Source organism: Tetranychus urticae, chromosome 1 (assembly GCF_039701765.1).
Source record: "Tetranychus urticae isolate SD_2017Ah chromosome 1, NJAU_TeUrti_SD_1.0, whole genome shotgun sequence".
Taxonomy (NCBI): Eukaryota; Metazoa; Arthropoda; class Arachnida; order Trombidiformes; family Tetranychidae; genus Tetranychus; species Tetranychus urticae.
Window position 1 is genome coordinate 27,918,883 of NC_142958.1, and position 11,324 is coordinate 27,930,206.

Here is an 11,324-nt window from a genome sequence, read left to right on the forward strand (position 1 = left end):
ATCATGGCAATTATGAGGCGAAGAATATGTTTTAAATGAAAAATAATTCTTATCTTATGCCTATTATCATCACAATCATATTTCTCTTCACTTTTCCTTATAATCAAATACAATTATTGTCAATTCCACAATTTGTTTACTACCTCAATAGGAAACATACTGTTGACAAGAAAACATGAATCAATTGGAATGTTTATTTTCCTCAGACAAATAAAGAACAATTTAGATTGAAATGTTAATGATTAACAGTTGCAATAAAAATAAGCTCGAATCAAAAAGGTAAAATCAAATCAGAATTTTATTTTTGTTCTTTACCTTTCATGCCTATTATTTGAACTATCCGAGTCTCTCAATAATAAGATTATTGTTTTAATTGATCAATCAGTTCAAAGTGACCTTTTGATCTGATTCAATAGATTTTCTTTATTCATTTTTTACCTTAATTTCATTATGGAAGGTGTTGATAATTTAATTAAACTCAACACACTAATTACTGTGTATTTAACAAGTAATTGGATCTTAATTATCAATTTTGATAAAAAATCTCTTTTTTGTGACAATTAGTTGAAAAATTTGAAATATAAAGCAATTTAACAAAATTGTATTTCACTCACACAACAAGGTTAAGGTTTTGGGTTAATCAGCATTTTTTTGTTGAAATCAAGCTGATCAACAGTTTTAAACGTAAATTTCAATTTCAGTAAACATAAAAGCTCATCTTTTTATGATTATAATTAAAGTAATCATAATAAATCATTCTCGTTTTAAATTTTCTGGTAATCAATAAGAGCCTGAATTTAAATATCATAAATGAACTTAAATTGATGTTCCCCTCGAAAGGATTAACAATTTGTGATGAGCTTTATCCAACAGTCTAATCTAGATGCAATCACTTTAAAATAATCATTCATCACTATTATTTGACCTCAATAACTGAATTTGAAAAGCACCTTAATAATTGAATGAATGGTTTGTTTTTTTTCAAATGAACAGCAAGTCTTTAGCCACCTTAAATACCTTTCATATTCATTGAGTCATTTTGATGTAATTTTGAAATGAATTGACTCAATTAAGTAAGCTGAAAAGGACAGAATTGCTCTTAAATATCATTAGATTACATTGGCGGAAAATTGAATGAAACTCCATTGACTATTATAAAAATTGAAGGTTTTCTTGAAAATAATTATTGACATCGAGTTCTGGAGGTAACAGCCCATAGCGCGTGAAGGAAACTCTGAATTTGAACATCAATCTAAGCTGGTGGTTGCTCGACCTCGAGCCATTCAATATCTTCCTAGTAATTAGCCGGGCTATTAATTTGTTTGGATATTCATCAACCTCGAACTTGAAATTAACCCAAAACATTTGTCCATTTTAAAACCTTCTTTGCTTTGGAATTGGAAACCTGATTCTCTGTCCAAAGGTCTTGGTCACTTTCCTTAGGAAATGCATGAACACTATTCATATAGTTTTATCGAGACTTTATCTTTTCCAGAATCCAGTTATTCATTGTATCATCTGTAATAGCTTGGAATCCATGTGATTAGGCTGCCATTAGGAAAATGATCGACTGAAAACTGAAAAAGAATAAAGAAGAATGAAATATGAGTCTTAAAATGTTAAGGTTATTGATATTAAACCATTAGAAGGGTAAAAGGAATATTCATATTCAAAGGTGAATGTATTCACAAAGTTTCAGATTATATCTGATTCAATGAAATTCATACCATGAAAATCTCTCATCCAATCATAAACTCCAGGGTTATAGGTTCTTCCATAAACAGATGAGGGTATTACTAATCAGTGTGTAAAGGTTGATCAACGTTTATAATGACGCTTGTGCAAATCACAAACATAAGTGATTAAAGTGACTTCAATTTTGCCTGTTTTGTTTCACATTAAAGTCCAAAAAAAAAGTTAACTCTAATCCAATTTTGAAGCAAAGTGTAACCGGTAAATAAAGCAAATTTAGTCAAACTATCGTTGAAAAAGTAACACGAGAATGAGGTGAAACAAGCAAAGTAAACGTGATTTAACACATAGTCACTCTGGTTAAATGACTTTTGTAATCATTGAACAAAAAAACAGTCAAATCTTTTTTTGTATCAACCAGATTAATGTGACTAGTTTGAACATATACAAAGTAAAGGGTAAATTACGTGTTGATAAAAATCTAAAAAAATAACAATAACTCTACATCCATACTAACACTTAAAAACAGACAGTTGAAGGTCGGAAAATTACTTGTAGTTAACACAAAATGTTGATAATTTGAAGGTTAATGAAGTCAAAAATGATTGCAAAAATGGTTAATTATTATCCACACTTATTGAACAATCAGTTAACAGGCAATTATCCCAAGTAGCAAATAAACAGTAAAATTAGTAAACACAACTTGAAGATCATAATTCAATAAAGATGGATGAGGTGAAATTTCAAACACTACAATGGTGTTTAACAAAGAAGATTAATGTTGTAGAAACCATGTTAATCTCAATCAGTAAATTACTAAATTAATTCAATAATTTTAAACAAAAAATTATCCCAATAATTTGGTTTGGGATGAAAAAAAAGCTAAAATTTGTTTACAAATTTTCGACTTGACATTAACGCCATCTAATTTGTATCATAATTACTCGAGTGAAAACAAAGCAATTTTTTTTAAAATAAAAACAAAATCAAATTTAAATCTAAAATTAATTGTTTACCATTTTTGTATCTTCAAGAGTTGTCAACATCATCAACATAAATCACAATGTGAATAATTTGACAATTAAACCAGTGAAAGTATAGTTCTAGTTACAATACCAATGAATATAAAAGCTAATTGTTAGACTCTTTGGTGTACAATTTTGCTGTCAACACAATTGTTGGATTTAATTATTAGAATCAGACAAAATGAACAAAAGGATTGATACAATAATACAATTGATACGCTTTTTTGTCCAATTGTTGAATGAAATTAAAAGTTATATACGATGTTGGGTTAAAAAATGGTTCAACAATGGCTTTTCAATCTTAAATTTTGATTGAAGCAAAAAGATATTTTGGACAACAACAATCATTGAAATATGAAAAATGACAAAAAAAGGAGAGAGTTAAAAAATGATTTTCAGTAGAGTTTCAAGTTTCCATGTAAACTTGAACTTCCATTAAATTACGGTGTTATTTGGTACATTCATTTCACTCCAAGTAAATGATTTAATTTCACTTTTATGATTGCTGTTTGTTCAAACGATCAAACCTAAACTTCAATCAAGAAGATTAAATACTGATATTACAATTGATTGAAGGTTTGGTGTTTCAAAATTTTTCAAACTCTTTTCTCTCGTTCAGTCTGAGTAATTGAATTTTCCCTGATTTGCTCTTTACTTTTAATTTGTCTCTCATAATCTGAATGTCTATTCTTGGTATGAAGTCACAATGATCAACATATTGAACCTATCCAGAGGGAAAACAAAAAACACAAGGTAAACGTAAAACTGAAATGTCTTGATGATAATTGATTTAGATTTTTGTTTCTTGAATCAGTTCCAATTTACTGAAACCTTAATGGAAAGGCATTTTAGATTAATGAAATAGTCAAAGATGTAAACCTAATTTTTTGAAGTTGATTAGTTGATCACAAAATATACACCAACAATTTTGTGTATTTTTACAGTTAAAATGGTTTCCAGTTTATATTTAACTTTACTTGATTTCAAATGTAAATCAATGTTCATCTTAAAAGATTAACATTAACCATTAAAGTTGTACCAGTTGATAATCAGTTTTGATTGACTGTCGTTAAATAATTGTATTAATACCATTTAATAAGATTTAATTCCCAAATTAACAGCAGTAAACCATTAACTCATATTTACAGTTGCCATTGGATTTGGGTTGTTGTTATTGTTTGGCTTTGATCATACTTTTTTAGGATAAAAATTCAGTCAAAGACACATTTGTTTCCATGTGATTATTGATTGAGAAAAGATAATCATGGAATGTTAATCTGAAATAAACGAGTTGAAACAATGATTAAATAACATCATTCTATGAAATTTGGAATCAAGAAAATGTGTTTAAAGCGTAAAAATGGAAAAATGTTTTTCAATTTGGTTCGTGATTTATTTGTAGCTTTGCTACATTTATAGTATTTGGAATCAATTTACATCAAATTGCTATGTAATCGGTTGATGTAATCATCTTTAAACTTGAAATGATTCAGGATTTTCATTGTTAATAAAAAAACCGGAAATTTCAGATTCAGGTTTAGTCGATGATTTGAATATTATTTACAAGGTAAAAGAGTTGAATACATTGAATCTTTTTTATGCCGCTTAACCTGTCAACAGATTCATCAACAACTTTCCGAGTTGTTCACATTGCTATCATGATGAAGATAAAACATGATAATGAGATCTGTTATAATGTGCTGACAAAGGTGGCTTAAAGATCAGCATTCAGCAGTAAAAAAGAGGGAAATCATGAAAATGAAAAGGTAAAAGACATTTTGATGAAAAGGGTGAAAATAAAGGATAAGTCAGTGACCAAAGGTCAAGATAGTGAGCTTGGATAAGGCAAGATGAGATCAAATTGAAATTGAAAACGTTCAATGGTCAAATAAAGGTTGAATAAACTCTTTAAAATTGGGAGTAAAAACAAGAAAAAAATGTTCTTCTAAACCTTTTTTAAACTTATTTTAAAATTTGTCTCTAGAGACATTTTTATCCTTCCAAATTAACAGAGTTGAGGCTTCAAGGTGGACTAACCTTTTAGCTTGACTTGGGTGTGATTGTCCTTTTGTTTACTTCATTATGATATTGATAGGTTTCAATGAATCTGTTCATGAATGGAATCTAAAAAATTCTTGTAATCGTGATTTTTCCTCTTTACTCTTTCAATACAAATTATATTGTAAATCTGCAATTTCGTCTCATCGATCAAAAGTCTTGAAGTTCAATTTTGTCTTTTCAGTCTTCATCTCTAGATCCTTTGAATGACCATCTTTTTGATTCTTATTTTGTCCGCTTGAATTTTGCTTGAGTCTGCTTTAAAGATGGATTTTGATTAATAAAGGAAAGTGTAATCAGTTGAAATCAGGTATCTGGAGCATCTTTCAATTGTTTTGCAGCAAAAATCTGGCCAGACTTGAGTTCTTGGATCACTCGTTTTCAATACTAATCTGCTTGAATTAGTGTTTCAGCCTCTTCAGGGTTGCTGAGTGATGCTTTAACTAGGGACTGATTTGTTAGCTTTCATTAACCTGATTGTGTTGGAAACATTGGTTAGATTGTTAATTTACGACCATTCCTTTGAATAAATTGCTATTGACACCATTTTTCTTTCAACTTTGATGGATAATGTAAAGCCAGGTAGCAGCAGAAAGCACCAAATCCAGTAATTATCGTTGATGTTGTACCAAAATGCTATAAAAAATATGGAAAAAAGAAATGAAAAGAAATAATAAAATCAAATAAAGAAATGTTGATGATGCTAAGTAACCATGAAAATAGACATAAATACAGACATGGAAGCAAAATTTAATGATATTTAGTTTGAAATAGACACTGAAATTACCTTGACCCAAAGATTAATCAAAATGAGTTAAGCAACATTAGATTGTAATGTAAATAATCAACATGTTGATGATGAGTTTTATGCTGCTGGTGAATGATAATAGGACAATTTATTTGAGTAGATTCTGCGTGTTCCCATGTTTATGAACTCGAACCTGAAAAAAACGAACAAGAAAATGAAGATATTCACTCACCAAGGTTGATAATGATATAACTTTTAATTGTTTTACCTTGTCTCAGAATTGAATTGAGAAAGTAATAGTCATTTAGTTCGTAATTATTATCATTCTCATCATGATTTTTATTTCAAAGCTTACATAATTGAAAAGGTGAACAGATTCAATTATTAGATTAAGTTTCACAATGTATCTTTAGTTAATTTTGATTATCAACTAATCAAAACATTCAATGGCCATTAGGTGGTCATTTCTGTTATTTTTTTGTGTATTTAAATCCACTTTAGCTTCACTAATTAACTTGATGTTGGTTTTTAATTATAAACTCACTGGTAAATAATGGTTCAGGGGAAACGAATCAATTTCAATCATTTCCTGGTGATTACCAGTTGAGTTTGCTTTCAAAAGTAGAAAATAATTAACCTCTTCACTTGATTTGTTTAATCTAAATTAAGTGGGAGACAATTGTTACCATTACTTGTATCACATTACAATGATTTACATTAACAGTTTAGTTTAATCATTTAACACACATTATTGAGTTGTGATTCCCTTGAAATACTAGACTCAATTGAATCCTACTCTACAGATTACTTCATGACTAAATGGATCCAGTTTAAAGCTAATGTGAATACATGTCAACCAGAAATATTAGATGTAACAAGTGTTAATCCAGTGATTGAAAGAAATCAAATGACAGAGGATAATTGCTAACAGATACTCATTAAGTGATTTTCCGTTGGAAACTGTTCATTTGTATACTTGAGTCATCAAGTTTCACAAGTATTGTAATGAGTTAACATGAAAAGTAATGTGACACAACCAAAATTGAACCCGGATTCTAGTTCCGATTTCATGTTTATTGCTTTAACCTTGTCTCAACTGGACATGAACAGGAACAGTTTCAAGATAAATACAAATTGTCCCTCTGTTCATCACAGAATGCAAAATTAACCCAGTAAACTGGTAAGTCAACTCATTGGCTATTCCAAGAGTTCACCAGAACATTATCATAATCACCGTGATTCCAAATTTACCCTGAAAAGGTATAGGAAAAATAGCTAATGTTGAAAATGCATAATTTACCTTTGTTACACTAATCATAATCACTTATCAGATGAAGATCATTAGGAATACACAGAAACAGAAGATGGAAAAAAGAGAAAACATGGAAATGAAAAATTCTCTTGATAATCTGTTGATCAACACTTTTTCCTGGTGTTGTACAAATTACTTACAGTGAAAGTAAATTTAATGATGATGATGATGGTTCATGGTGGTTGTTGATATGTTGGTTTTTGATGGCGGTTTTGGTTTTGGTTTTGGGTTGTGTGTTTGTGGTTGACTTGACTAACTTTAGATTGCAAGAAATTTGTAAGACCAGTAAAAAGGTAATGGTTTCTCCTCATAACTGTAATGATAATACACTAATGATAATGATGGGAATGTTAATAACGTTAGTTATACCGTTAGAGATGGTGTTGGTGTTGATGACTTTTGAAATTAAATTTGTAAACCAATTTGATTCATCTTGAAACATTAACATTTATAACATTTTACATTTACCAGTTTTTTTTGGGTAACGACGCCATTAAAAGAAGCCGGGAAACACGTGATAGTGAAGAGTCAGGATTGGATAGTCTGTTGGTGATACATTTTCATGTAACAGCAACTTTACAAAGCAAATATTTACATTCACTTTGAGAAAACATAATAACATTACAATCTAATTAAGTAGCTGACTGTTGATTTTGTTGATTTAGTTGATTCACTTGATACTTTAAACACAATTAAATCAGGCTTACACTATAAAATACAAAAAAAACTGGTTAACATACAGACTAAACAAAGAAACACTGAAAGTGAGACTGTGAACCTCTGATATCATCACAGAGTGTTAATTTGGTAAGTCAGAGTTTATGTTAGACACATCTCAAGTGTTAACATTGAAACACTAATTACTTACTGTTAGTAACCTAATCAGTTGGAGAAACCATTTTCTTGATTTAAACCAATAACCTTTACCTCAAAATTCATCATAAGAATATTTCCATTCGCACAATAACAGCCTGATAACCCAATCTTTCAGCTGATCCGATTTTTGATCTTGCTTTAATAATCCAAATCACAGTTTCAAACTAAATGATCATTTCAACATTAATGAAGAGAATAATCAAATTGTAATTAAATAATGTTAATTTTCAATCAATTGTCTCGCGATAGTCTGCTTTAGATCGCAGCGTTGAACCAGAAAACCAGAAAGCCAGAAATTAAGCTTTCAATTTTCTTCAACTCAAACTGTTACTAAGTGTTCAACTGTTTTCAATTATTGAACCAATCAAATGAAATGATCATTAATTGAGACAACAATAATTACTAATGGATATTTCCAATGAGTTAAGGTTATTTGGTTAAAGGTTAATCTTGCTTTACTTTGATTACAATCAACATTTACAGCCTAAATTGGCAATAAAAAGTTTTCATTGTTAACGCAATATTGTATAATCAATCAATAAATACCTGAAATATTGGTAAATCAAGAATCTTCAACCTTCTTCCGTCTCTGCTTTTGACAATAATCAAAACCAATCAATTTTCATTATTAAACTTCCGAGACTTAAATTATAATGTTTAACCAGAAAACCAGAAATATTGAATGACCAGTTGCTACCGTTACCCAATTTACCCTGATTATACATCAAGCTAATCTTTTGATTGACAATCCAACATTACAATTAAACGAGTTAAAAAGCAACTCGATTAAAGGTAAAAAGTCAACAGATAAACAAGATTACCAACAATCAACAGAATCCACAGTTTCACCAAAAATCAACTCATGTACCTCATGAATATATTTAACTGTTGGTTTAGTTGATATAACCGTTAATAGCAATGTTAATCCAAGTCTAAATAAGTCAAGTGTTGAGTAAAGTCTCAAGCTAATCCAAGTTTACTTGAAATGAACACTTTCGTTCTTTCCCTGAAATCTTGAGCTCACACTGACCTTTAATTGTGCTAGTAATTAACAGTTTATCAATTAGGAATGATTTAATTTATTCAATTACGTAAAAAAATGATTAAACAAAAATGTACATTTGATTACAATGGAAAGTGATTGTTGAAAGAAAAGGAAAAGTCGATGAAAATGATTCTCATGATGAAGATGATAATGGAATGTGTCAGTTACATTGATAATCATAACATTTTGTGTTCCCTCATGAAGTCTATCATGTTCATTGAAAGTTATCCAATCTGAAAGATTCATTTAACATTGGATATCATTGAGTACATTTGATTATAATGGTTGTCCAACAATGTACATGTTGATTAGGTTTTTTGGGTTATCTGATAAACTGGAATACTTGAGATAACTTCAAGTTTTGTCGCATCAAAATCAATCTTTAATGTATTTATTTAATATTGATTAACGGTGCGCAACATTGAGCTTTATTAAATGCTTTCCTTTTATTAATAATGTATTAATGATAAGTCTTTGAATTTGGACAAGAAAAAAAAGAAGAAGAAAAAGGATGAAATTGAAACTGAGAGAAGCTCACAATTCAATTTATACAAAGAGAAATATTTCAATTCCAATTTTCATCTTCATGGTCAAGGTTATTATCATTATTATTATTATTAGTCCATTATTATCATATACAAAAATTTCAAGGATTCAGCGCATGAATTTCATCTTGAAACATTTTCCTATTTAACGTTACATCAGATTCAGCTTCTTCACAATTCTTGCTATAACTGTTAGATTTTAGATAAATTTAACTTTTAATTTTAGGTTCATTTTGAGGAAATTTTCACCGAAATTTTGGGCTTTTCTTCAGCCATTTCAATGATTCGATCAAATTTTGATATTTTTAGCAAATCTTGATATTTTTGCTTCTAATTTTCGAGTAAATTTAGCATCTTTTTCAATCATTAGTTTCTGGTTTTTGAAATTCCTTCAAATTTTTATCGATTCTGCATTTGAATCGAACTTTTTTCTTGAATAATTTTCCGATGTTTCGATGAATTTCGAGAAGTTTTTCGACGTTTTATCTTCACTTGAATTGAAAGAGCTTTTGTTGATTTTGATTGAAAATTTTGATTCTTTTTTCTGTAAATTTTAGACTTTTATTGTATTCGATTGATAGACTCTAGAATTCATGATTATTCTGAGGTTGTTCTTGAAAATTGAATACTTTTGTTGAGATAAGTTGAAGAGATTTGGAAATATTTTCATCAGATTTTGAGAAATGTTTTGAGGAATCAATTTTCAGGTTTATTTTGGTACATTTGATGATGATTTAGCTTAGAGCTTTTTGACTTTGATTTGATTGATCTAATTTCTGGTTTAATTATGTGTAGGTTGTGATGAGTTAAATTTTCAGTTTCAATTATTACTCAGGTAAATCATGAGTTTGATGGAAAAATTTGGTTCATTGTGAAGGAGTTCTCAGTGACTCTTGGTTTGGGTGAGTTTGGGTTTAAGTGTCAAGTGAATCAAATGAAAAAAAAGTGAAAAGTCATTTTGACTTTTTGTGTTTGCTCAAGTGGTAAAGGCCCAAAACAGCCAAAGTCAAAACAGCCAAGTCCAAACCAGCAAAGTCCAAAACGGCCAAAGTCAAAACAGCCAAATACAAAGCTGCTTAAATCATATCAATTCAAATTGCAAAAAAGTCCAAAAAACCCGCCTATGGATATTGATATGCTGATTAATTAAACTTAATTAACTCGGATTGAGCCAAAAAATGGTCTACATACACCTATATCGATGCTCTTGTGTCCGCAAAATTTTTGAGTCTATTGATTAAATCAAACTTATTCAAAATTGAAGCAAAAGTCAGTGGTAAAAAAACAAAAGTACTTTTTGATACCCCTAATAGATCTGATCATTTAAGTAGTTTTATTTGATTTAAGCAGCTTTGTATTTGGCTGTTTTGACTTTGGCCGTTTTGGACTTGGCTGTTATGGACTTGGCTGTTTTGACTTTGGCTGTTTTGGGCCCAAACCGCTCAAGTTAATGTTCAATGTTTCATTGTTTCATATCAAATTAACAGTTGATTTTAACAATCAATTATTGATACAATTAGAGTCTTAGCAATTGTTGACCTCAACTTGTTTAATATTGATGTTAATTGTCACCTTTTGTGTTGAAATGTTTCAATTATTTACATTTTTCTCCAACAATTTCAATCTCTTTTCAATTTCCAGTCAAGTCTACATGAACAAAGCTTACCATTTGAGTAACTGGAGTTGCTCAATTGAACCAAGTTAATCATGATTGAGAATTCAAATTAACAGAAAAAATTTACTGATTATTGGTTATAAAACTTTCAACAGGTTGATGCTAATGGTGATGAAGAAGTGCAAAGATTTCAAGTTTAATGTCAGTGATTGAATTTAAATGAAATGTTCAGCTTGACATGAGTTTAACAAAGCTGTTCATTTGATTAAATTCAATGATTGACAATCAATTGTATCACATTTCATGTCAATTGGTGATGATAAAGTTTATTAATTGATAAACATTAACAATGATTTATCGAGCCAAGTAAAATCAGAGGAAAATCAAATTGTGATTGAATCAGTTGCG

At 29.4% G+C, this 11,324-nt stretch overlaps 1 long non-coding RNA gene across 3 annotated transcripts; it reads right to left on the minus strand.

Annotated features, from left to right (window-relative positions):
* Positions 1-280: 280 nt before the first annotated feature.
* Positions 281-7,737, minus strand: LOC107369902 (uncharacterized). 3 transcript variants are annotated; one of them, XR_016198056.1, is made up of 6 exons: positions 6,976-7,737; positions 6,068-6,182; positions 5,563-5,716; positions 4,755-5,411; positions 1,728-3,994; positions 281-1,577 (listed from the first exon to the last, which is right to left on the minus strand). It is a non-coding gene; the product is annotated as an uncharacterized LOC107369902 (long non-coding RNA). The 3 variants fall into 3 exon arrangements; XR_016198055.1 differs by lacking the exon at positions 6,068-6,182 and adding an exon at positions 6,824-6,846; XR_003083607.2 differs by lacking the exon at positions 6,068-6,182.
* Between the last annotated feature and the right edge of the window lie 3,587 nt (positions 7,738-11,324).